The sequence below is a fragment of the Anolis carolinensis genome, unplaced genomic scaffold (genome assembly GCF_035594765.1).
Source record: "Anolis carolinensis isolate JA03-04 unplaced genomic scaffold, rAnoCar3.1.pri scaffold_10, whole genome shotgun sequence".
NCBI lineage: Eukaryota > Metazoa > Chordata > Lepidosauria > Squamata > Dactyloidae > Anolis > Anolis carolinensis.
The window spans coordinates 11,787,730-11,812,732 of record NW_026943821.1 but is presented as its reverse complement, the minus strand read 5'-3'; the positions used below and the strand labels follow the sequence as shown (position 1 = coordinate 11,812,732).

General features: G+C 42.7%; 1 long non-coding RNA gene across 1 annotated transcript; it reads left to right on the top strand.

Annotated features, from left to right (window-relative positions):
- Positions 1-10,653: 10,653 nt before the first annotated feature.
- On the top strand, positions 10,654-20,637 carry LOC134293872 (uncharacterized). Its single transcript, XR_010000853.1, has 2 exons — positions 10,654-10,880; positions 20,273-20,637. It is a non-coding gene; the product is annotated as an uncharacterized LOC134293872 (long non-coding RNA).
- Positions 20,638-25,003: the final 4,366 nt, after the last annotated feature.

Below are 25,003 nucleotides of genomic sequence, written 5' to 3'. Positions count from 1 at the left end.
GAAACAAGTTTTGTGCCAATTCAACAAGACTCTGCCCCGTTCCAGATGTTCCCTATTGACAATTCTAGTTCAACACTCATTAAAAAGGCCCTTGAAACGGAGCCTTCTCTTCCCAGTTCCCCTCCCTTTGATAGAAGGATCTTTGTGGAAACTAACAGGCAGGAGAAAGCTGGCAGGAGACGAAGCGCGCTGCTGATTAACCTATTTTCCCCTGAGAATTCTAAGGGAGGATTGCATCTGGCCAAGATGTTGTTCTAGCTCTTTTCCCTTGGGAAAAGAGCATTTGAGACACCTGTTTTGAGGGAAGATTCGAAGTTCTTTAAAAGTTCTGTGCGCTGGCTAGCCAGCGCGGAGTCAACGTGTCAGTTGAAGGAGTAACTTCACTTCCAGCCAAGTGTGGACCGCGTTTGGATCCTCTACCTTCCAGCCTAGCTGTGCCTTGCCTAGCCGAGTTTCCTTGCCTTGTCTTGCCGTGGTTCCAGCCTTGCCTTGTCGTGCCGTGTATCCAGCCTTGTCTTCAATTCCTTGCCTTGGACTTGCTTTGAACTTTAGTAAAAGACTTGGACGTTTCCCCACTCAAACTGCTTGGAAGTTTGAATGCGTTTCGGTTTTTGGATTACAAACTTTGAACTCTAATATCAGACATTGGACAATATATTATTGGACTACATTTGACCTCTCCCAAAAGGTCTATTGCTGAACTATATCTTCTGCTTGTTTTTGTTTCATTTCTTCATTTCCTTAATAAAGATATTAGATAGTTTATTGGCCTCCGTGTATTGGTTTCCAGTGCTCTTGCAGCCAGGGGCGTCACAAATAGCCACCCATGAAAGCATTACATCTCCCATGAATTTTCTCCCCAACTTTCCCACATAATCTCTCAGCCCAGCATACTCTATTTTCAGCTCTGATTTGTAAACAGACACTTTTGTTGATCTCCATAGCTACAGGTGGCTTTTCCTTGGAATTTTCCTTATCAGTTAGCTCTTCACTCAAATCCTTATCTACTATTGCTTCCTCAGACTGGCCTTGAGGCCCTGCACTTTCCAAGCCAGTTTTCTCACAGAGAGAAACACCATTTCCCAGACCAGAATTTCCCAGACTTGAGAGCCCACCACTTTGTGCCACAGGAAAGCCCACAATCCTTTCTAAATCCTCAGTTAAACCATCGCCCTTTGGCTGTTCTACAACAGTCAGCACTCTAAACACTCTCTCATTTTTCTTGGATCTTTCAGGAGTGCCTTATAAACAGCATACCTTTAGTTGTGTATTCCTGCATAGTTGTGTATTCCTGCAAGATAGTGTTACAGTCACTTCCAAGTTTCAGGCGTTTGCGATGCTATATATTTTGTAGTAAATTGCCATTTTCCACCGTTGGTTTGGATCTGATCTTTAAATGCAGGATCAGATTCATGGACAAGGCCTTTGAGCTAAGGATTGGGAGAGAGAAGAAGGAAAAGTGAGGATGAAGCAATGGGTCACCACGATCTCTCCTTTGCATAAATCATGTGTGTAGGGTTGTAAAACTGAAAACTGGAGATGGACAGTTTCACCTTTCATCATGATGTAAAAAAGGGGATTTCAACAGGTGCTGTTTGTTAATTAATATGTGACAAGCAAATTCATCTTCATGGCTATGAAAGGTATAGGAGCCACCTTTAGTTTGCATTGTGTTATTGAAATCCATAAGCATGTGGACATTTTCAACAGAAAGGAGGAAACCATGAAAATGAACAAAATCTGGCTACCAGTATTTTTAAAACTCTAAAATCAGCCAGGCTTTGAAGCTGCAAGGCTTTTGAAAACTAATCAAGGTGGCCAATTGCACCATTCATACTTGCCTCAAACAGACAAGAGTTCTTTCTCCCACCCTGAACTTTCCACAGATATATAAACCTCCTTTGCCTAGTTTCCAACAGACCTCACAATCTCTGAGGATGCCTGCCATAGATGTGGGTTAAACGTCAGGAGAGAATGAATCTGGAACATGGCCATATAGCCCAGAAAATTCACTGCAACCCGCCTCTAGTTTTCATTCTAGTAGCCCTAAGAATAGTACATTTTACAAGGCCAGACATGCCTCATTCCTCCTTCTCGCTGCTTCCACACCATTCTGTGCAGGGCCCCTCCCCTGTCTCTTCTAAGCTCTCTCTTTATTACTTTTCTATCTCTTTAGTCTCCCATCTGTCACAAATCTACAAATTTCCCTCTGCACAGATCTCTGTGTCTTTCTTTTCCAATGTTCTCTTCTCCCCCATTTTTTTGACATTTTGCAATAGAAGTTCATGGCGAGAAAGCCAAGCATACAGCTTTAGGTGTCTTTTTATAAAAAGCAAATAAAACACCACTGGACTGCAAATTAAAACAAACCTGGAATCGCCATATTGCACATTGTTCCATTCCATTAAAAGCTTTAATGAGTATCAATTAGCATAGTCAATTGGGTCCAAAGGGGAAGCAATGAAGGGGCTTTGCTTTTTGTAAGGTTTCTTCAGGTGGAATTGCTGAAAAGTGGGCAGTGATAGCCTAGGTCTTTGACTATAGATGACAAAAAGGGGACAACAGCCATGCAATTGATAAATTTGCACTTTGGAATGAAATATTCATGTAGGCCACAAATTTCTAGCATTGCAGGAATGTTAAAGTTAAGTTGAACACACAGAAATCCACTTCAGGTATCGAAAAAAAGTGGCAGACAAAGATATCAAGGCACTGCAAACATAGCAGATAAGAAGAATTCTCAATGTGAATGGTTTTTCTGTGTCTTGCTGTCTCTAATGAAGACTGGAGGAACATTTCATTTGAGAGGAAGAATTTGTTGTTGAGGCCAGTGTCCTCATTTTGACCTTCCATAGTGACACCACTATGAATATATACAGAAGTCATTGTACATTTTTTCCTGGATGTCAGGATTCAGTTCAAGGTTATCGAGGCCACTGATGGCGAATTCAGATGCAGACTGGAGACTTGACTTCTCAAAATTCCTCCTTAGCATTACAGTTTGCAAGGCAAGGAAGATCCTGTGTGGGATGGCTTCTTCACTTCCTTTGAACAATCATCTTCACATCCTCCAAGCCACCCCACTCCTTAAAACGCCCCACTCTGCTTTGATATTAAAAGGTGATAAGAGGCTGGATTGCTTTGTAATACCAAAAGGAACTGCCTGATAGATCCCCGATCAAAGCGCCTCCCACTCAGCTAGGGCACATAAGCGATTCCGGATTTTTAAGGCTATTTTTGGTGCCATCGCCATATGCTGGCACATGTGACAATGCCCAGAGTATAGAAAAAACTTCAGGTTAGAGCATGAGGAAATTCGGCTGCTTGGTGTCAGAGTCTATGATTTGTGGGCGGCTCACACTTATTTTGGGTTGCCGAGGGATGAGTCTTTATTTATCACTGTCATCTGGGATCATCACACATTTACGGGCATTTCCTCAAAATGATTACATGGGTTGGATAGAATTATCTCTTATTTTGAAGAGGGAAGCTTGGCAATCATAGTGATCTGTCATACGAAAGTAGATAAGTGCTGACTTTGGGGCTCACAAGCGTAGAAATCTTTGGTCCTAATTCAAAAGAACGAGGGAGCTGTGTATCGAAGTTTCACACAAATAAGGAATTGGAATGAAGAAGAAGCTTCGGCAATATCGTATACCATATCTATGTTCTGCGACAGAATACGATCTCTCTCTGAAAAATTCATTTTAGAGTTTCTTGGAATGGCTGGAAATACCTCCAGCACTTAGCAGACAGGTAGGCAGACAGATGGTTTTGTGTTTCAACTTTATATCCCAACTTTATCCCTCAAAATGGAACACAACAAAAGGTTTTCTCTACCCTGATCCACACCTGGGACAGGAATTTGGTTGCTTGAAAACAATTGTGGATGCCGTTGTTGTTGTTGTTGTTGTTGTTGTTGTTGTTGTTGTTGTTGTTGTTGTTGCTGCTGCTGCTGCTGCTGCTGCTGCTGCTGTTATCCTCAGTTTGGGTCTCAAGGTTAAAAGAAACATAGTGCATATATATTAAATTAAAGCAAAATTTCACTTAGGAGAGAAGTTTTTTTACCAGAGGGGGCAATTTATTTATTTAATTTATTTACAGTATTTATATTCTGCCCTTATCACCCCGAAGGGGACTCAGGGCGGATCACATTACACATATAAGACAAACATTCAGTGCCTTGACATAGAACAAAGACAAAGACAAATGCAGGCTCCGAGCTGGCCTCGAACTCATGACCTCTTGGTCAGAGTGATTGGTCTCAGCTGGCTGCTTGGGAACATGAAGAGAGACAAGCAATGCCTTAGAATCACAAAGTCATAGAATCACAGAATCATAGACTTGGAAGATACCTCGTGGAACATTCAGTCCAACCCCCTGCCAAGAAGCAGGAAAGTCACATTCAAAGCACCCCCGACAGATGGCCATCCAGACTCTGTTAAAAAGCCTCAAAAGAAGGAGCCTCCACCACACTTTGGGACAGAGTTCCAGTGCTTTTTTTCCTGTGTCTGGAGCGACTTGAAAAACTGTAAGTCACTTCTGGTGTGAGAGAATTGGCCGTCTGCAAGGACGTTGCCCAGGAGACACCTGGATGTTTACCATCCTGTGGAAGGTTTCTCTCATGTCCCCTCTCGGGAAGCTGGAACTGACAGACAGGAGCTCATCCCGCTCCCCAAATTTGAACCGTTGACCTTTTGGTCCACAGTCATGCCGGCACAAGGGTTTAACCCAATGCGCAACTGGGTGCTCCAGTTCCACTGCTGAACAGTTCATTTTGTCCCTTATTTTGGTAGAGGTAGCCAAGGACTGACCTGATCATTCTTCTCTCTAAACTGCCCATCTGGAGAAAGTAGCCTCCCAAATACAGTGATCTATAGTGTGCCAAGGAGCCCCGATGGCAAAGTGTGTTAAAGCACTGAGCTGCTGAACTTGCAGACCAAAAGGTCGCAGGTTCAAATCTTGGGAGCGGAGTGAGCGCCCGCTGTTAGCTCCAGCTTCTGCCAACCTAGCAGTTCGAAAACATGCAAATGTGAGTAGATCAATAGGTACCGCTCCAGTGGGAAGGTAATGGCGCTCCATGCAGTCATGCCGGCCACATGACTTTGGAGGTGTCTACGGACAACGCCGGCTCTTCGGCTTAGAAATGGAGATGAGCACCAACATGACTGGACTTAACGTCAGGGGAAACCTTTACCTTTGCCTTATATTGTGCCAGCATTGTTGCCGAAAGCTGCCCCGCAAAACCCCAGAACTAAGTCCTGGGTAAAAATATGAGAGAGGCTGTTACTGAGGACAGTACACACAAATTGAGCAGTGCCTTTGCAAAGAAATAAGAAGCCCAAATGGTCTGGTGGTCAAACAGAAGATTCCAGGAGAACATTCAGCTTTTGTGAGAGCAGTTCCCTCCCTCCCTGCCTTGTTTCTTGTGTTGTTTTGCCACTCCTGGAACCTCCTCTTTCTCACACAGCTGAGAAATGAAGAAATCCAAGAGGCCAAAGGCCAGCATGGCATAAAACACAGAATACCCAGAGGGTTGTTCTATCTCTCCCTCTTTGAAGAAGAAAGGGATTTGGGAGCCGAGACGCATACTCTGTTCCAAGTGTCTGCTGATTAATGGGAAGATAAAATAACTACCAAATCCTTGATGTGCCTCAGTGAAGGAGTTTCTCAGCTGGAGCCCAAGGCAATGTGTCATGGGTGCCCTATACATTGGAAATGCGGGGGGGGGGGGGACACTTGGTTGCTGAGAAGTGAAGGGGAAGATATAAACTATAAGTAGTACACTGTGGGTCGCAGTCCCACTTTGAGGAAAGGGTGCATTAAAAATGATGCAAGTGGAACCATAGGATTCTTTTGAATACTCATCCCTTCCAAGGCACCTGGAAAACAGATGCCTTGGCAAAACCAAGCAAAAGAAAACAAAACTGTGCAGGTATAACTCAAGTTTCAACTTATTATGAGAATCATGCCAGCTTATTTACTACAGCATTTGGAGTCTATACTTTCATGTGTACATGGTTCAGCTATTTTAACCAGTTTTAATCTGTTGGTTTTTTCCCTAGGAGAGTTAGCTTTTAAATTGGTTGTCTTTCTTTAAATTACTCAAATGGATTTTCTTGTATCTTTAAATTATAGAGTGGAACACGTTTTAGTCACATCCAGATTATATTACTGTAACATGCTTTATGTGGAGCTTCCCCAGAAGAGCGATCAGAAACTTCAACTGGTACAAAGGTCAGCGGCTAGACTGTTTACGGGGGCAGGATACAGGGAAAGAACTACTTCGCTACTGAAGCAGCTACACTGGCTCCCAGTTTGTTTCCGGGCACAACTCAAAATGCTGACTGTAGCCTATAAAGGCCTAAATAGTGCGGGTGTAGCCTACTTGAGGGACCGCATCTCCTCCTACCGGCCCACACAAGCCCTGAGATCATCAAGAGAGGCCCTTCTCTCAGTCCCACTCATGGCACAACTGCGGTTGGTGGGAACGAAAGAGGGGGCTTCCTCAGTGGTGACCCCACGGCTCTGGAACTCCCTTCCCAAAGAGGTGCAATAGGTTCCCTCTCTACTGGTCTTTCACTCACAAACCTTTCTGTGGACTCTGGCCTTTCCCAATAACCTATAATCAGCAATGATCATGCAGCTATTGGTAAGGCACATCACTGAAGGATAACTTGGGAATGGCAATGTTTACACGGCCTAAAGAAGCAGGGCTTCTAGGATCTTAGTACAGTGTTTTTATGGATAACATCAATAACATCAGGGAATTTTAATGATATATGTTGTATTTATTAAGTTTGTTCTGTATGGGTTATGTAATGTGTTATTTTGTTTATCTGTTTTATTTGGGGTTATGGAGCCTCCGGTGGCCTAGGGGATAAAAGCCTCATGACTTGAAGGTTGGGTTGCTGACCTGAAAGCTGCCAGGTTTGAATCCCATACGGGGAGAGCACAGATGAGCTCCCTCTATAAGCTCCAGCTCCATGCGGGGACATGAGAGAAGCCTCCCACAAGGATGGTAAAAACATCAAAACATCCGGGCGTCCCCTGGGCAATGTCCTTCCAGATTTAAAATGGGGTCATTCCCACAGCAGCATCAGAAACGGAAGGTCTTGCTATGCAACAAGTGTGTATGTATATCTATCTATCTATCTATCTATCTATCTATCTATCTATCTATCTATCTATCTATCTATCTATCTATCTATCTCATGCAGCCAATGAGGTTCTTCCCCATCCCCAAAGTAAGGCACCTTGCAGAAGCTTCCCTCCAACTTCGCAGCACTTTGGATAATATTTTGGTATGACATACTGAGCTGGAACTGGCAGCAATTCTAGACTCCCCCAAGATTTCATTTGGTAGGAACAACTGACACACATCACTGCTATATGTGTGATAAATGATGCAGCAGGAGGCCTACCAGAAAGAAAGCATCGCAGCCCTATCACAAATTGGTTCCAACATCCCACAAGTATAACCACAGCAAGTATAAAATCAGGGCCATATACAACTTTTTCTGCGCAAATTATTCCAGAGGCAATGATCTCAATACATGTGGATGGAGAACAAGTCCCAAAGCCAGCATGATGTAGTGGTCTTACTTTGGAAACCTGGGTTTGATTCTGCACTTGGCCATGGAAACCCATTGGGTGAGTCACATAGTCTCAGCCCCAAGAAAAAAAACAACATGATAGGGTCATTTTAGGGTCACCATGAGTCTGAAACAACTTGAAGGCATACAACAACAAGGCTGATCTGTTTGACTTATTTCCCACCTGAATAATTAGGAAAACAATATAAGCATATGTACTAAAGCCTTCAGGGTCTAATCGGATTTACACAAACCTTCACATATTTGTAGTTTTAAGCTATTTTAATTAGTCTGAATGTTTTTACTTTACCTGTTTAATTGGAGTGGGCCGTGTGGGCTTTAAAATCATTTCGCTTTTCAACAGTTTGAATTAGTCAGGATGGCCTTATTGTATACCACCCTGAAATCCTTAGATAGAGGGCAAGATGCATTGTTTTAGTTAATGAATACTTACAGCAGATGAGATGCAGAAAGGAAGGACAAAGTTGAGCATCTGTCCAAGTTTCAGTCCAGACGTCTTCTTGTCTGTTTTTGAGGTTGATTCTCACTCCTGTCTGAGATGGATGTGTCTGCTTTGCAAATTGATTCCTGCTGAGCTGCGTTGCTCTCGAATATCCGGGGGGTGCAAAACAGGATGGATACAACAACACTTTTCCACCAGCTACCCAGGCAGAGCCTTTATCATAATCTTTACTAGCGCTTCCCAGCAAACATAAAAAATACATTCCTCCTGCTGTGCATTCTGCTCATTTTCACCTAACACATTTATATAAGGAGGAATTAAGACAGAGACTGGTTGTTGATCAAGAATCCCCTCTGGTCCCATGAGAATCCCAAACAGCAGCTGCTACACTTTTTGTGTATATCTGGGAAAAACAGAAACGAGCTTCCTGCAAGTCATTCCTAAAGCTCATAGCCCTGGGGCTGGCTCACTGTCTATGGCACAGGAGGGAAAATCCATGTTGGGCCCACCAAAAACTCCCTGCCAGCCGGAAGCTAGAACTAGGTGCATCGTACATTCATTCCTATTAATAGCTAGTAATATTCTCACCTGTCTGTTTTCTTTTGGTTTGTCTGAGAGTTTCGATGCCTCTCCCACATTAAAAATAACATAAAAGAAGAGTACAAAGAAAATTGAACTAAACTGTGTACATAAGAGTTGTCTGGACTTCAGCAAATCGAATTCCTTCTGGGTGCCAAGGATTCTCATCGAAGTTCAGAGTTTTCGTTACATTGCCACCCACTCTGGCTCATGTTCAGAAGGGATCCTTTGTTCTCACTTAAACAATTTCCTTGATCAATGTGGAAACTTTCTAAAAATGATTTTCTGTATCATAAAATCATAGAATCATAGAGTTGGAAGAGACCTTGTGGGCTATCCAGTCCAACCCCCTGCCAAGAAGCAGGAAAATCACATTCAAAGCACTCCCAACAGATGGCCATCCAGCCTCTGCTTCCAAAGAAAGAGCCTCCACCACACTCCAGGGCAGAGTTTCCACTGCTGAACAGCTCTCACAGTTAGGATGTTCTTCCTAATGTTCAGGACAGGTGGAATGTTCTTTCCTGTAATTTGAAGCCATTGTTCCACGTCCTAGTCTCCAAGACAGCAAAAACAAGCTTGCTCCCTCCTCCCTATGACTTCCCCTCACATATTTATACATGGCCTTCATGTCTCCTCCCAGCCTTCTCTTCTGCAGACTAAATATGGCCAGCTCTTTAAGCCGCTCCTCATAGGGCTTGTTCTCCAGACCCTTAATCATTTTAGTCGCCCTCCTCTGGACACTTTCCAGCTTGTCAACATCTCCCTTCAGTTGCGGTGCCCAGAAATGGACACAGTATTCCAGTTGTGGTCTGACCAAGGCAGAATAGAGGGGGAGCATGACTCCCTGGCTCTAGACACTGGACTCCTATTTATGCAGGCCAAAATCCCATTGGCTTTTTTAGCTACCGCATCACATTGTGGCTCATGTTTACCTTCCTGTCCATGAGGACTCCAAAATCTTTTTGACACTGTCAATCCAGGCATTGTCCCTCATTCTGTATCTTTGCGTTTCATTTTTTCTGCCTAAATGGAATATCTTGCATTTGTCCCTGTTGAACTTTATTTTGTTAGTTTTGGCCCATCCCTCTGATCTATGACCATGTGCTCCTGCAGTTTGCAATACAAAGGAAGGCCAAAATTAAGACAAGCCAAACCCGTATTCTGGACTTTAGGAGAGCTGGAAAAGATAAGGCTAACAAAGATTTTAAAAGGCATCCCAGAAGAGGTAGTATAATCTCTTAGCAATGTGGAAAAGATACAAGGAAGGGATGGAGCAAAAAATCTCTTTGGCATAAACCATTAAAATAGCTCTATCACAAAGTCACCTGGCTAAGTAGGGATATTTCTTAAAATTATCGTGTGGCAATGAGTTTTCTAAATCACCAAGAAGCCTATTTTCCTACCCAGGACAACAACCTCAGTTACATTTTGAAAGAGATGATATTCCTCCCTGGAAGAGCTCCTTGCTGTCTTCTTCCATTGTCTCTTTTCCTGTTCAGTCTTCAAGAAATTGTATTACTTATGTCAAGCTTTATGGATTACCTTTTAATTTTCTTTCTAAGTAGAAAAGCCCCAGGATTTGTAAAAGGACGAGAGCATCTGGGGAGACAAGCAAGGGGTACACATATTAAGGCTTCCTTTCATATAGTAGCGGGTGCTGGTGGTTAGTATATCCATCCAGGCCATAGTTTTCTGGCAAAGAAAGAACATAATAGACACTATCCAGCCACCAGATCATTCTTTGCTAGGGCTCTTTGTTGTACTGCTAAAGTATATGCAGCATTGGAGTGTTTTTAAACAGAGACTGTGTGGCCATCTATTGGAAGTGCTTTGATTGTGTGTTGTATCAGACTGGATAGCCCTTGTGATCTCTTCCAACTCTTCCAGCTTTCATATAGGGAGCACACAACTCTTGTTATGTCAGCTCCACTGGCTGCCAGTCTGCTACTGAGAACCAATCAGAGTCCTGGCTTTAGCCTATAAAGCCTTAAACGGCTCCAGCCCAGCTTATTTGTCCAAACGTATCTCCCTCTATGAGCCAGTCCAAGCATTAAGATCTTCTGGGGAGGCCCTGCTCTTGGTTCCACCCCCTTCATAGGCATGATTGCTGCAGATGAGAGACAGGACCTTCTCTGTAATGGCCCCTCAACTTTGGAACTCCCTCCCCAGTGACATCAGATCGGCCTCCTCCCTCCTGGTCTTTTAGAAAAATGTGAAATCTTGGCTTTGGAAGCAGGCATTTGGTGAGTAGAAATTAAAGTGCAATAGATTCTCGGAGACTGACATAAGAAGTAACCTGGATGACGATTTTTGATTGGTGCTATGCTATGTCATGCTATAATTTACATGTTTTAATAGGTTTAATTTGTAGTTTATAGGCTTAACTGATTTTTATGGTCATTGTGTATGTTTTGTTGAGCTTTGTATACTTGTGGCATTTAATGTTTGCTGACATTGGAAGCCGATCTGAGTCCCCCTCGGGGTGAGATATGGCAGGGTAAAAATAAAGTAAATCAATAAATAACTCTATAATTCTATTATTATATGAAATGGCTTTCAAGATGGAAACCACCTGATACTATGACTCTCCATGCCCCTATCCCAAATCCACTTCAGACTGAATTCTATTGGTTATTACTAGCTGGATTTTGTGTGTGTGTGTGTCAGGAGTGACTTGAGAAACTGCAAGTTGCTTCTGGTGTGAGAGAATTGGCCCTCTACAAGGACGTTGCCCAGGGATGTTAATGTTTTACCATCTGCACTCTCCCTGGATTTGAACCGGCAACCTTCAGGTCAGCAACCCAACCTTCAAGTCAGTGGTCCTGCCAACACAAGGGTTTAACCCATTGCACCACCAGTGGCTCCTCCCAACTAGATGAGTTATATTGAATTAAATGTTAAAAGCAATATTGCTAATCCCTTTGATTTAATGGCTCAACTCTAGCCAGAATGAGCGATATGATCCATGTCAGTGTTTGCAGAACCTTCTAACTCGATTATTTCCAGAGGTCTTGGTAGCCCTGAGTTTCAACAATGGGCTATAATTGCGTTCCCCTCTCCTTCTTGCCAGCGAAGAAAGCCCATCCATGCAAAATAATATCTCCATATGCAACAGGACCTGTCATGCTGACCTCTCGTGTCAAGCAAACAGGGGCTTAATCAAAAGCTCTTTTCATCTTAGCAGAAAGGGAGGAGCTCTGTATCATATTCCTGCTGCGTTCATTTATCACAGATAAAATCAGCAGCTCCATTGTGGAGGGTCAAGTGTGGCTTAATTTCTATACAGGGGAGAGTGGCAGAGGGCACCACAACGATTAACCTTAGTTCCCATGAGCTCAACCCCCAAACCGCCCACTCAGTATCTACAGGTGTCTCTGGACTGAGATGGAACAACAACAAGGCAGAGTCCATATGAAAAGAGTGCCATGGCACCAGCTAAGCCTGAATTGTGTAATAGGAACTAGAAGTGGAAGGAGGGTTCCTCTTGTCCCAATACACAGAAAATAGGCTTGCTTTAGCCCCTATCAAACTATCATAACATGTCTGTTGGTGGAATCTTGCTTAATTCCCATTTTGTATTATGTGTTCATGAGTGGGTGATAGGGAGTGCAAATGATGGGTCACCTATCAGTGCCCTTCAGTGGCTGAGATATCTCCCTTTCCACCATAAAAAATCTTCAGTCAAGCCAACTCAACCACCACACTTGAAAGATGCCCCAATCCTTCCCCACCCAAAAGTCTATGGCACAGAAGCGTGCACCCTCCTCTTCTTGGCATGATCTCAAAACCTGACTCAGTACTTCTCAATGGGGACCTCCTCCATTAGCTTAAACACATTCCATGATGGGCCACTGTCCTCTGAGGGCGAACTGTAAGCATTTCTGTAGAATAGTGCTTACAAATCTCTGTTCCTCTATAAGATTCGGATTTCAGTCCCCAGAATTCCCAACTGTCAGTTAACTTATCTGGGGCTTCTGGGAATTAAAGTCAAAAACTCTTCTTGTAACAAATGTTGGGAACCAATTCTATAGAGCATTTCTCAATCTACTCCTCTACTCTACTGTCCCAAAGAAAAGAGGCCTTCACTTTTCACAAAAGAAGCATGGAACTTCCAAGAAAAGATCCTGATTATAAATGTCATCCTCTAAAATACTCTTTGATCTTCGAAGCTAAGTAGGACCAGCCCTGGTTAGTACTCAGATGGGAGACTGACAATGAATACCAAGTGCTGTAGACTATATTTCAGAGGTAAGAAATGGTAAAACTTTATCTGAGTATTCCTTCCTTATGGAATTCTATGGAACTTTGGAGTCACCAAAAACCAGTAAGCGACTTGAAAGGACACAGTGAAATAGAGACATTGCTTTTGGTCAACAATAGGTGGTTGACCTATTTTTACTTGTATATACACTAGGCTTGTATATGGATCCATTTTAGCCATTTTCCTTCAGCCAGTTCAGCTTCTTTGGCTCTGCTGGATGACCGTAATGGCAAAGGCCTAGCCGTCACGGTTTCCTGTCCGTTACGGGACCACGTGGCAGCCAATCATGGCTCCTCCCCCCTTATTTGGTATCATTACACAAGCTTTGTCTGCTTCCTTAGCTCCTTTGCTGAAACCCAGACTCCCTTGAAGGGAAAAAGGAAAGAGTCCCAGGAATGGAAAGGGGAGCATCGTAAGTTCCCCGTTGATGCCAATGGGCCAGATCTAGCTGTATTTTTTAGCTGTGGTCTGAAAATGGCCATCTGATAAACTGCCCGTTTTTGGGAGGCACACTTCTTTCCAGCCCACAGAAATGGATCGAGGTTCAACTGAAATTCACAAGCCTAATATACTCTCTAGCTATAGGGTGCTCTCCATGGTTTTTAAGCAGAAGCCATAGTCCCTGGTCAGTTCTGAAACTGCTGGACCATGATACAGAAACTGTCCCATCCTGGGTTTTATGAGGATTAGGAGGAAGAGGATCTTTTTAATATTTTGTGCATACCTCCAGTTTTGGAGATTTTAGCATTCCTCCAGGGTTTGGTTTCTTTAGAATGGGGTCGCTAGAGACTTCACGACGTTTCTGTAATATGAGATCTAGTTATACCTATATGCATGTCAGTTCAAAGCATTTTCACGCCAATGTATTTCTGTTCCTTATCAGATGTCAAGGGAAACTGTGAAGTTCAAATTGTGTCAGCGCCATTGGATTTCCCAGAGATTAAATCCAGATCTGTATCTCTTTTGCAGACCTAGTTCCTGCATAGATTACTGCAGGAAATTGCCTAGGCCAGTCTTCTTTTCATGGTCCATCAGGACAAAAGGTTGAAGTCTTCTATATAATTAACTCTCAAGGCATACCTGCCCATGATATGCCCAAATCATATTCTTGGGATGCAGTTGAGGCTCTTCCCTGTAAAATCTGAGATACTTTTACAGCATAAATCATTATACAGGCAACTTTAAACCTTCATTTTTTTTATGTCAGCTCCCATAATCTCTTCTGAATGAGGATGACAAGAGTCAACACCAAAAAATTTCCAGTGGGTTAAATGATCCCTTGTGGCCTCCAAGGTAAAGAAAATTAAAAGGGAAAACCATGATGGTTTTGACCCTAAATTATTCTCAAATGCCTCTCAGGGAGTTATGAATTCATGTTGGAACAAAATTAATGTTTGATGTTTGTTATTTTGGCATGGATTGTAGCAAACTTGAAGCTCTCCAAGTTCTTCAAGAGAGCTAACGTGACTTCAAATAAATAACTACAGGGAACATCCCATGGGCTTAGATGTTTCTACACTCATGCCCAGAACATGGGAAATAAACAAGATGAACTGGAACTTTTAACACAACAAAACAGTTACAATGTAATATGCATAAATGAAACCTGCTGAGACAAGTCCTGTTGTAATGGAGAGGTATAACTTTTCAAAGAAATAGGCCATACAGGAGAGGGGGTGAAGTAGCATTATATGTCAAGATGTTTACACCTGTGAAGAGATGCAGGATTTCAATCCCGAAAACCAGGTTGAGAGCATCTAGATAAGAATTAAGTGAACAAATACTGGAAACCTTCTACTAAATGAAGCCTTCCTTGAACACTTGACCAAACATGCAGAAAGAAGAACCATAATAATAATGGGAAATTTCAACTATTCTCATATTTGTTGGAGAATAGAACTCTCTGCCTCAGAATATGGTGGAAGCTCCTACTTTGGAGGCCTTTAAACAGAGGATGGATGGCCATCTGTCAGAGGTATTATGATTGTTTTTTACTGCATGGCAGGGGGTTGGATTAAATAGCCCATGTGGTCTCTTCCACTTCTATAATTCTTTGATTATATTGCCCATTCCTATGAAACATCATTTAGATAAACCTTAAACCCATCACAGCAACTGGGTGACCAGGTTACCTATGTAGGATTTGCCATGCAAGGATCAAGTGAGCTTCCTATGACAAGAAAGCATCCCCCTTGAGTTGGCTTTGTTTAGACAATGGCAGGCAGATAAGGTGCCAATGTTGGCAAAAATAGCCGAGAGATTTCTTCCCAAGAAAAAGGCAATGGAATGAAGCAGACCATGTTCACCAACATAATTTTCCCTATCAAACCCTTCCAGGATCTTCCCACATCAGCTCAAGCGCTAAAAGTGTAATCTGAGCCTTTCTTCCCATCACAGCTTTTAAACAAGAGAGAAACCAAAAGGAAAATTAATTATTCTAAGTGTCTGGAGTGTGAGTAGAGGGAGAGAAAAAATGGGTTGGCTTTAACTCAAAACAGCCAATTGGTTATTGTCTTAATGGATTATTGACTAGAAAGAAGAAGTGGGATATTTATGAGCAAGGATCTGTGATGTGCTAAATGGATTATTTCATTTGAGAAGATTCTGGCAGGAGTTCACAAGAAGAATACACACATGGAGATGTTGCAGATCCTATTGTTGGAATGGTGAGGCTGCTGCCATCACAGCATCTTTATATTGTGAGTTCAAGCATCCTCAGCCTCCATCCAACTGTCTGTCACCTAAGAGTGATGCACCGCTGCTATGGAACTCTGTTTAGCTCCAAAAATGTTTCAAATTGTGCTAAAGAAATAGGAGATCCACCTAGTCCAAGAAGTAGACCATACCTTCCTGTTTGTTTTATATCTTGTAAGAGAGCTGTTTAATTTCTGGAGCTTCCTTGTAGCCCCTCTGCCTACTTTTTACACTGCCCTTCTGTGTAAAACCAGCATGATCTGTCCCTATAGTTGGAGTTAAAGGGGAACCCTAATGGGAACCATGTGCTAACACCAAAAATATTTTCATCTCTGCTATTTGTTTGCCCTAGAGAAATTATTCTAAAAAAATAAGTTGACTCTGGAATGTTAAATAGCACATTTTGTTCCCTACATCACCAAGAGACCAGGGATGAGTTATATATCAAAGACTGGAGAATGTATTTTCAAAGGCTTTCATTACTGGAATCACTGGGTTGCTGTGAGTTTTCTGGGCTGTATGGCCATGTTCCAGAAACGTTCTCTCCTGATGTTTTGCCCACATCTATGGCAGGCATCCTCAGAGGTTGTGAGACCTCAAAACCTCTGAGAATGCCTGCCATAGATATGGGCAAAATGCCAGGAGAGAATGCTTCTGGAACATGGCCATACAGCCCGTAAAACCCACAGCAACACAGATTGAAAAATGGTTTATGAGGCTACAAATGAACAAATGGCGCCTAAATGTCTTGACTTCTATCAAAATCATTAGCCCAATACTGGCACTTTGCATCACAGTTGGCTCTCCATATCCATGGATTCAGCTATCCATGACCTGAAAATATTACAGTAAAATCCCAAAATGCAAATCTTGATTTTGCAATTTTATAAAAGGGACACCCTTTTACTATGCCATTGTACACAATGGAACTTGAGCATTCCATCTGATTCATGGAATAAAACATCAGCGAATATCAATGGACCACAGTAGTGAGGTTAGCAAACCCTATAATAATGTAATAATGATATAATACATTATAATATAATGTAAGTGCTCAAGACTTCCATTCCTTACAGATGTCAATGTCTGAGAGTATGGAAAACGTGCATTTCTTTCTGTAAGCAAGGTTGGACCCCCAATTTGTCATCATAGCCTGTTAATCTTTCCCAGTTTGGCTGGGAGAAACAATTTGTTGTATCTCAGGAAACGTCAGGAGATTTTTTTGATGATGGTTCAGAGAATGAGGGGGATGATGGGTTTCAAAATGAGGAGTATATGCGTGATCAGAGAGAGCTGCAGGCAGATGAGACCGATGTTGTCAATTCCTGTGCTCATTCCCAGGCAACAGGGGAAAGTAAAGGTTCCAGTTCCCTTGAGAAAAGACCTTGGCCAATGGGGAGTGTTCTCAGGAAATTAGGTTAGGCCTAAGAAAGTGAAAAATAGACAAAGGAGATATTCTCAGAGAATCTGAGATAAGACCTTGAAGTCCAGGTGTCTTTGGAATGATTTCATGGGTACCTGGATGGGATTAAATTAAGTGGTGTGGGCTTCAAGCCCCTCAGAAGAGACAACATTGCCATAAGGGATGGCTCTCCTGTCTCTGCTCTCAAGGCTTTTATTCAAGTATTCTCAAGTTTCCTGTTCTGGTGCATGCCTTTGTTTCCTGAAAGGGTTCACCTTGGAAAAGTTAATGTTTTCATGTTTATGGATTTATGTATGAAGAACTGCTGTGGATTTTGGTGGTCTTGACTTTGGCATTTTTGAATGACTACTATTTTGTACTTTCTACTGACCCATTTGGACTTGCCCCTTTTTTCCTTTTATTCTGCTTTTTTTGATAAACATTTTAGATAGAATTATTGGACTCTGGTGTGGTGCTGAATGAAAAAGTGTTTTAGTGCCAGAGTGCAACACAATTTTACTTCAGAACCCTGATAGAAGATCCTGGATGCACCTCCTGGCTTGTGAACCTACTCCAGCCTTCCATCTTTGACTTTGCAAACTTTCTAGGCTGCAACTTCTCCCCTTGTCTAACTGTATATCATTCTCTTCTGTAGCCCTAGGGAAGCAGGAGAATATAGGAGGAGTCTTCATCTGAGATCTGTCATGTAGTTTCTCTTTGTATTACAAAGCAATCCAGTCATTTGCCAGTTTGCAAAATCAGAGTAAGATGAGCTGCTTAGGAAATGGGATGGGGAATGACATTTGGGGAATGTCAGCATGAATGTTCAAAGGAAGAGAGAAGAATCCTACAAGGGTGACTGAACCAGAAAAATCCCACACAGGATCTTCCTAGCATTTACAAACTTGGAAGAATAATATGGGATTTTGCGAATGGCCATGTGTCCAAAGGGGAGGAAACAGTGGTGTAATTATGGTGATGGGCAAAATGAGGGTGCTGCCATCCTCATAAAAATTGCTCACACCTTACTGAAATGTTCTTTCTGTTTCCAAATCTTTACCATTGCAAACAGCGAGACTCTGAAAATCATTCACAACTAGAGCTCTTAATATTTGCTGTGTTCACATTCCCTTGATAACTCTGCCTGTTCATTTAATTTATGTACCTAAACTGTATTTCTACATGCTCAGCTGAAGTTTTAAGTTACTAAACTCCTAGAAATTTTGAGAGTAATGGAAAATTGCATCTGTGAGGGTCACATTTTTATATGAAAGTCATGATGCCCTAACTTTGCATGGCCCCTCCCTGCACAAGTATGTTGCACTCCTGATAACTTTGCATGCCAAATGTTTTGTACTCCTGACACCAGCCTTCCTCTTCCTCCTCCCCAATATTTGGCCAGGAGAAGGCTGCAACTAGCCACTGATCCTCTCTCGTTTAAACCTATTTGACTCAAGCTGCTGCATTTGGTGAGGTGCGAACAGCTTTATCTTGACACAAATGCTGTTTCTGTCCAATAAGCCCCTGGCTGATTAGAATCGAGCTTGAGCAGAGCCCCAAGTAAGCCTCTGGAATGGGGATGAGGATGGTAAAGACAAGGTGGAAGCCTGCATTTTCTAAGGGTCACCAAAAATCCAACACCTATTCTATCCAAATAGTAAGCAATTTAAAATGGAAAGCAATACGCAGTCTTGTCTGTGAGCCCCGCCACATACCCACAGCAGCTGGAGGATCCATTGGCAAGTAAAGATGCCTTCCCAACTCCAAACCACCCATTCCATCCTTTGGCAGTAAAAATTGCAGAGAGCGCCTGCCCTTCCCCAGAGCTTCACTTGAACTACTGAAAGGGAAAGACATGGATAATAATAGAAGGGGAGAATGAGGAACGAAAACCATTAACTCCACTGATGTGAAAAGGAAAGCAAAGGGAAACGAAGAGATTTCTCATCAGCTATGAATAACAATTAAGGGGACCCATTTCCCAAGTAATTAGTTGGCTCCTGGATTATTAAGCAACCAGTCCTGGCCTCTGGCAAGTCAAGACTGCTCCCCTCCTCCCAGACCATCTTGATAACTTCGAAAAAAGAAAGACAGGTTGTTCAGGAGACAAAGTGTGGTGCAGGAACTGGGGAGAGAGGGAAGCAGAGGCAAGCATGAGGTGCTGGAGGAAGGGGAAATCAGGAAAGGAAATCCACAATCATAGCCAAAACCATAACTTTGCCATAATTGTTGCTACAATCACTACTCCGTAACTCTCACCCCAACCCTAGACAGCAGCTGAAGGGAGAGAAAGAAGTTCTGATGATTATCTATCCATCTAATTTGGGTGGTCAAGTTACTAAACCAAGTTTACTTAAATAAGTCACTGATACACGATCTTGGTGGATATTATTTATAATTTTCAAATTGATTTCATTGTCAGCTTAAAAACAGGATATAATTGTATTGATAAGTAAATAAAAAAAACACGAGCAGCAACAAATATAACATCTGAAAATGTTAGTCTGATATGTACCCTGGGGTTTTTCCATATGTTCTTCTAGGAAATTGCAGTGGCGCAATGGGTTAAACCCCTGTGATGGCTGAACTGCTGACCTAAAGGTTGAGTTGCTGACCTGAAGGTTGCCAGTTTGAATCCATGAGATGGGGTGAGCTCCCTCTGTCAGCTCTAGCTTGTGGGGATATGAGTGAAGCCTCCCAGCTAACACATCTGAGGGTCCCCTGGGCAACCTCTCTGTGGCCATTTCTCTCACACCAGAAGTTAGTCATTTCTGACACAATAAAAACATGTTCCTCTGTACTGTAATAGCTTTATATCTGCATAGGATATGTTTGCAGCTAAAACTACAGATGTGACAAATATTGATTTCCAGCCCCAGCATACCACTGAGTTGTGTTGGAGGGCCTGGAGATCATTAAAAGGATATCTTCTCCAGGAATTTGCTAGATGGGACCGTCTGCTTTTCCTACTGCCCCGAACTTTACCAAGCATCATTGTCTTTTCTAGTGTTTCATGATATGGCTAAAGTATGACAGTCTCAGTTTAGTCATCTTGTCTTTTAGGAAGAGTCTATGTCTGATTAGTTCTAGGACCCATGTATTTGTCTTCCACTGTTTCTGCAAAACTCTGATAACAGAGACATTTCTGGAGGCGAACGGAGCAACAGACAAAGTGGAGAGAGTGGTTTGGGTGACAGGGCTGTTGCTGCTATTCTGAGGCTTTTATATGTGTGTGTGTACAGAAGCCTTAAACATGTAATCTCTTTTTGCTTTTGCAGCCAAGACATGGGAACCCACATGAGAACCGGGATGTGACAAGATGAGATGGATGGAGATCACTTCCTGCCTTCCATTCATCGCTCCAGTTTATTTTTAGTTAAATTTTTCAAAGATCAGCTTCTTCCTCTAGCGGGAGGCATCTGTCATGTGGAATTGGTGAGGGGGTTCCTCCAACACACTTTGCCTCTCTTCTGCATTTGCCATCCTATTAGCTTCCAGACCAGTGCATCCCCTTGTCTGCTTCATATTTTATGTTTTATTTGTCAGGCCTGGTTAGCTCTTTTCTTTTATCCCTTTTCTCCTTCGCTCTGCCATCCTCAATATTGAACTGTCAACTTCAAATATTAAAATTTAACCAAGGTGCTATAGGGCTGGCTTTCCTTTGGTTGCGTGTGTGGGTTTTTTCAATTATTAAAAGAATTCAACGTCTTGACATGAATGCCAATGACAGGCGGATGAGGCAGTTCAAGAGCCATAAAGCCAAAATGGAGAAGAATATGTTCCAGTCACCCAATTCAGGGACATTGTAATGTCATCATAGGCCTACAGAGTGGCCACCATTGGTTCATCTTATGGCAGGAAAAGGCAGAAAAACTCTTTCTTTCCTACAGAAGAAGGCTACATCTAAGGCATTGCCATAGAACAGTGGTTCCCAACCTGTGGCCCATGGATCATCAGTGGTCTGTAAGAAGTAAAATATGGTCCGTAGCCTTACCATTAGTACTACGGATAATAACACAGCCCAACCAAAAAAAAATCTCTTGGTGTCTTCATTTTTAGGCCTGTTCCTGGGGTTATTTCGGGTGCTGATTCAGAAAATTATATTGGATAGACCACATCAGCTTTAGATTATTAAATATGGTTTTCTGTGGGAGAGTAGATGCCGACTGCTGGGTGGCATACGTTCTATATCAGAAACTAGAGCTGATGTGGTCTATTTATTTATTTATTTATTTATTTATTTATTAGACTTGTATACCGCTACTCCCAGTTTGGCTCGGAGCGGTTTACAGAAATAGATTAAAACAATACAATTAACTTTAAAATAACAATAAAAACTATAAAAACAACAATAAAAACAACAATAAAACCAGACATAGCCCCGAGTTTTTCACCCATTGAAAGCTTGTCGGAATAGCAAGGTTTTACAGGCTTTCCGAAAGGCAAGTAGGTCTCGGATAGTTCGAGTTTCAGCTGGCAAGGCATTCCATAAATGAGGGGCTACAATCGAGAAGGCTCTCTGCCTAGTAGAAGACAAATGATAAGTCCGTATGTTAGGGACTTCAAGCAAATTTTGGTCTTCGGACTGAAGTAATCTCTGGGGTTGGTAGGGGGATAAGCGGGCCCTCAGGTACGCCGGCCCCAAACCATGTACGGCCTTAAAAGTTAGAACCAGTATCTTGAAAGTAATCCGGTACTCAATTGGTAGCCAGTGCAGCTGTTGTAGAATTGGGGTGATGCGCCACCTAGCCGGCACCCCGGTGAGAAGACGAGCCGCCGCATTTTGCACCAGCTTCAGTTTCGACCTGTTTGGCTCTTTCATGGGGATTCTTCACCTGAACATCTACAGTTTTGGCTGAAAAAGAGAGGTGGAAGCCTCTAGCCAATGCAACTTTCTGAACCAATGCTAGCCAATGCAACTTTCTGAATCAGCACCCCAGATAACCAAACAAATCTAATGTTGACCAAAAACTGATTTGTAAGCCACTAATGTTGGAGAGTTGACTTTGGTCAAAGAGGTCCCTGGTCAAGTGGTCCCTGGTCAAAAACAGGTTGGGGACCAGTGCCATAGAACATTCACCCAAAAAGTGTTTTTGATGCTTCTACCTTTCCCTTTGTAACTATAAGTTCTGCTAATGCTTCCACCCTTCCTTTCAATTAGATGCCTTGATGCTTCCACCCTTCCTTTGCAACCAGAAGGTGTCCTAATACCTCTGTCCTTAATTTGCACCCAGTGAAGGCTTCCACCTCTCTTTTTCAGCCAAAACTGTAGATGTTCAGGTGAAGAATCCCCATGAAAGAGCCAAGTTGACTTCCAGAGAGAGAATGAGCTTAGCAGATGGAGGAGGGGAAGAAGAGGAAGGGGCCACTCTTTGGCCAAGACTGGTTCCATGTTTCTGCTTGGGTCAGGCACCTACAAACTGTGGCCCTCCAGCTGTTTGGTCCTCCAACTCCCAGGAGTCCCAGCCAGCTTGTTAAATGGTCAGGAATTCTGGGAGTTGGTGGCCTTAACCAGCTGGAGGGCTGCAATTTGAGAACACCTGGCTTAGGGTTTGCTAAATGAGCTTCTACACACAGCGCCTTCCTCCCTCCTTCTAAGATGCCTCAGAAAATTGCTGCAGCTGGAAGACATTTCCCCACACTGTGATAAAATTAAATTTCCCTAACAAATTGTTAAGTCAAAGAGACAGGATTCCGTCTGATTAAGCCATTTATTGAAAAAAGAACATTCAGATTGTTTCAGGGGAATTTTTGCCGATGCCCTGATGAAGCAATTAATTTTACAGAGTCATCCAGTCTTGATGTGGTTCACTCAACCCCTGCTCAGCCGTGAGGTGGGTGCCGTTCACCTTCGCCCTCCTCTCCCCCTGCCTTCTGGTTAATTTGTCTTATCTTCTAGGACCAGTTATTGCATTAGTTGCTTTGAGGTAGAGCCTTTGTTAGGGGGCTTTTTATGCTCTTTTTAGTAGAAAACTTGGGTATAAATATTTTGAAATAACAAGTAATGGCTCTGGCCTCTGAGTGAGAGAAGAGCAATCAAGCACAGCTTCCATCATTCCTGGGGCCAAGCGGCTGCGAGAAGCCCTCCTCCACGTTCCTCCTGCCATTGCTATAGCCTCAGAGAAGTAGAAAGAAGCAACCAGGCACAGCTCCACTGTGCCTTGGTCCCAGCATTTGGTGAGCGGCCCTTCTTCCATATTCCAATTGCTATCACCTCTGAGAGAGAAGAACAGCCAGCATCTGCTGAGCTTTTTTCTCCTACCACCTTTCCCCTTTCCTTCTTTACCATGACTTATTTTTATGGTAAACCTGAGGCAGGGAACTGTCCAATTAATGATTTGTAAGCCAATGTGGGAGAGTTTTTGGCTGAAAGATAAAGTACAAGCTTCTTTCTATGTGGGGGATGCATTCTCAGACATGTGGCTAATAGCAAATCCCATTGAAATGAAGCCCAAAAATACCACAGAGTCAACCTGGAGTATCTAGAAAGTACCTCAAAGGGAGAATATGTCAGATGTGGATGAATGAAACTGTGGGTATGGGTCCCGTGGATATAGGGACCAAAATGATTTTTTTTAAAAAGGAAGAAGGGAGGAAGAGAGGTCGGTTTTGCATCTTTTCCAGAGGTATCCCTGTCATGTCAGGATTCCTAATCTCATTGTTTTGGAATCACTCACATACTGAAGCCTAAAACAGACACTTGAGAAAGCGATGATCCATGAAACCTAAAGACTCAATGCTGATCCCTAATAATCCTACTTAGTAACATCTGGTCTCAAGAGTGCCTTGGGTCCCTTTCTGGGAGAAAGACATATATGGTACGGTTGTGTGGTGAACTATGAAGTTGTAAAGGACGAAATCCCACTGCTACATTGGAATAGACCAAAGCCCTCCCAAGAGACAGTCATCCAGCCTCTGTCTAAAGACCACCAATGGAGAGCCAGCATCATCCAAGGCAATCAGTTCCATTAGAAAAATTCTTCCAATTATTTAAATGTTCATGCAATTTGAATCCATTGGTTTATGTCCCAATTTTGGGAACCGCAGAAAATAAGTTTGTCCCATCTTCTATCTGACATCCTTTCAGATATTTAAAGATGGCAATCATGTCACCTCTCAATCATCTCTTCAACAAGCTAATCATATCCAATTTGCTAAGCTGTTCCTCATATTTAGGAGATATCTACTGAAAACAGAAAGAGGCTGAGAAAAACTGGAGTGTGAATAGGAAGAACACAATGGGGTGGTAAAAGAGGGTTGGAAGAACAAATTGGGCAAATTACAAATCCTGGTGTTGGCATTCCAGTAGATCCCACGCTGCTGTTGGGTCTGTGGCTACCTTGAGTGAGAATGTGTCTCAGAGACAATCTCAACACCAACCTTCCACCTATTTGATTTCCTGGCAATTGGGTGAACCTAGGGGAGAGTGACAGCTGCCATTCCCTCACTCTCTGAATTCCTCCTCCAGCATCACCTGGACTTTAAGTCAAGATTTCTTTCTTTCCTGAGCGCAAATCATCAGAGAGTAGTCAAAGGAGAGGGATACCAGAAACCCCATCAGGAGGTGAAGGCAAGGTGGAAAGAAATTAGATTTTTTCACAGGAAATCGCATAGTGGGCACAGTGGTAAAGCAGACGGTGCCAAAGAAGAACTCAGTGCTTCATTGGTATGACAAGCTTATTGCTGGATTATATCAGAAGCTACAAGGTCATTTCCTTTGATGTTAAAAGGGCTATAAAGAAAAAAAAATCCCTACCCAGTCGGTGCATTAAGTCAAAAATAATGTCTCTCTCCATATTCTTTGGGAAATGCAAGGAGGTTGCTTCAGACTCAGAATATTTACAAAGGAAATGCGCCTGGACTGGAAACCTGGTTAAGTTTGGGAAAGCTGGTTGCCAAGAGCACAAAGTGGACTGTCTGCACTCTGAAAGGCATCCTTTATTCTACCAAAAACTAGGTGATGGAGATAGGATGAACCCTAATGCATTTGAACCTGAGAATCTGAGTTT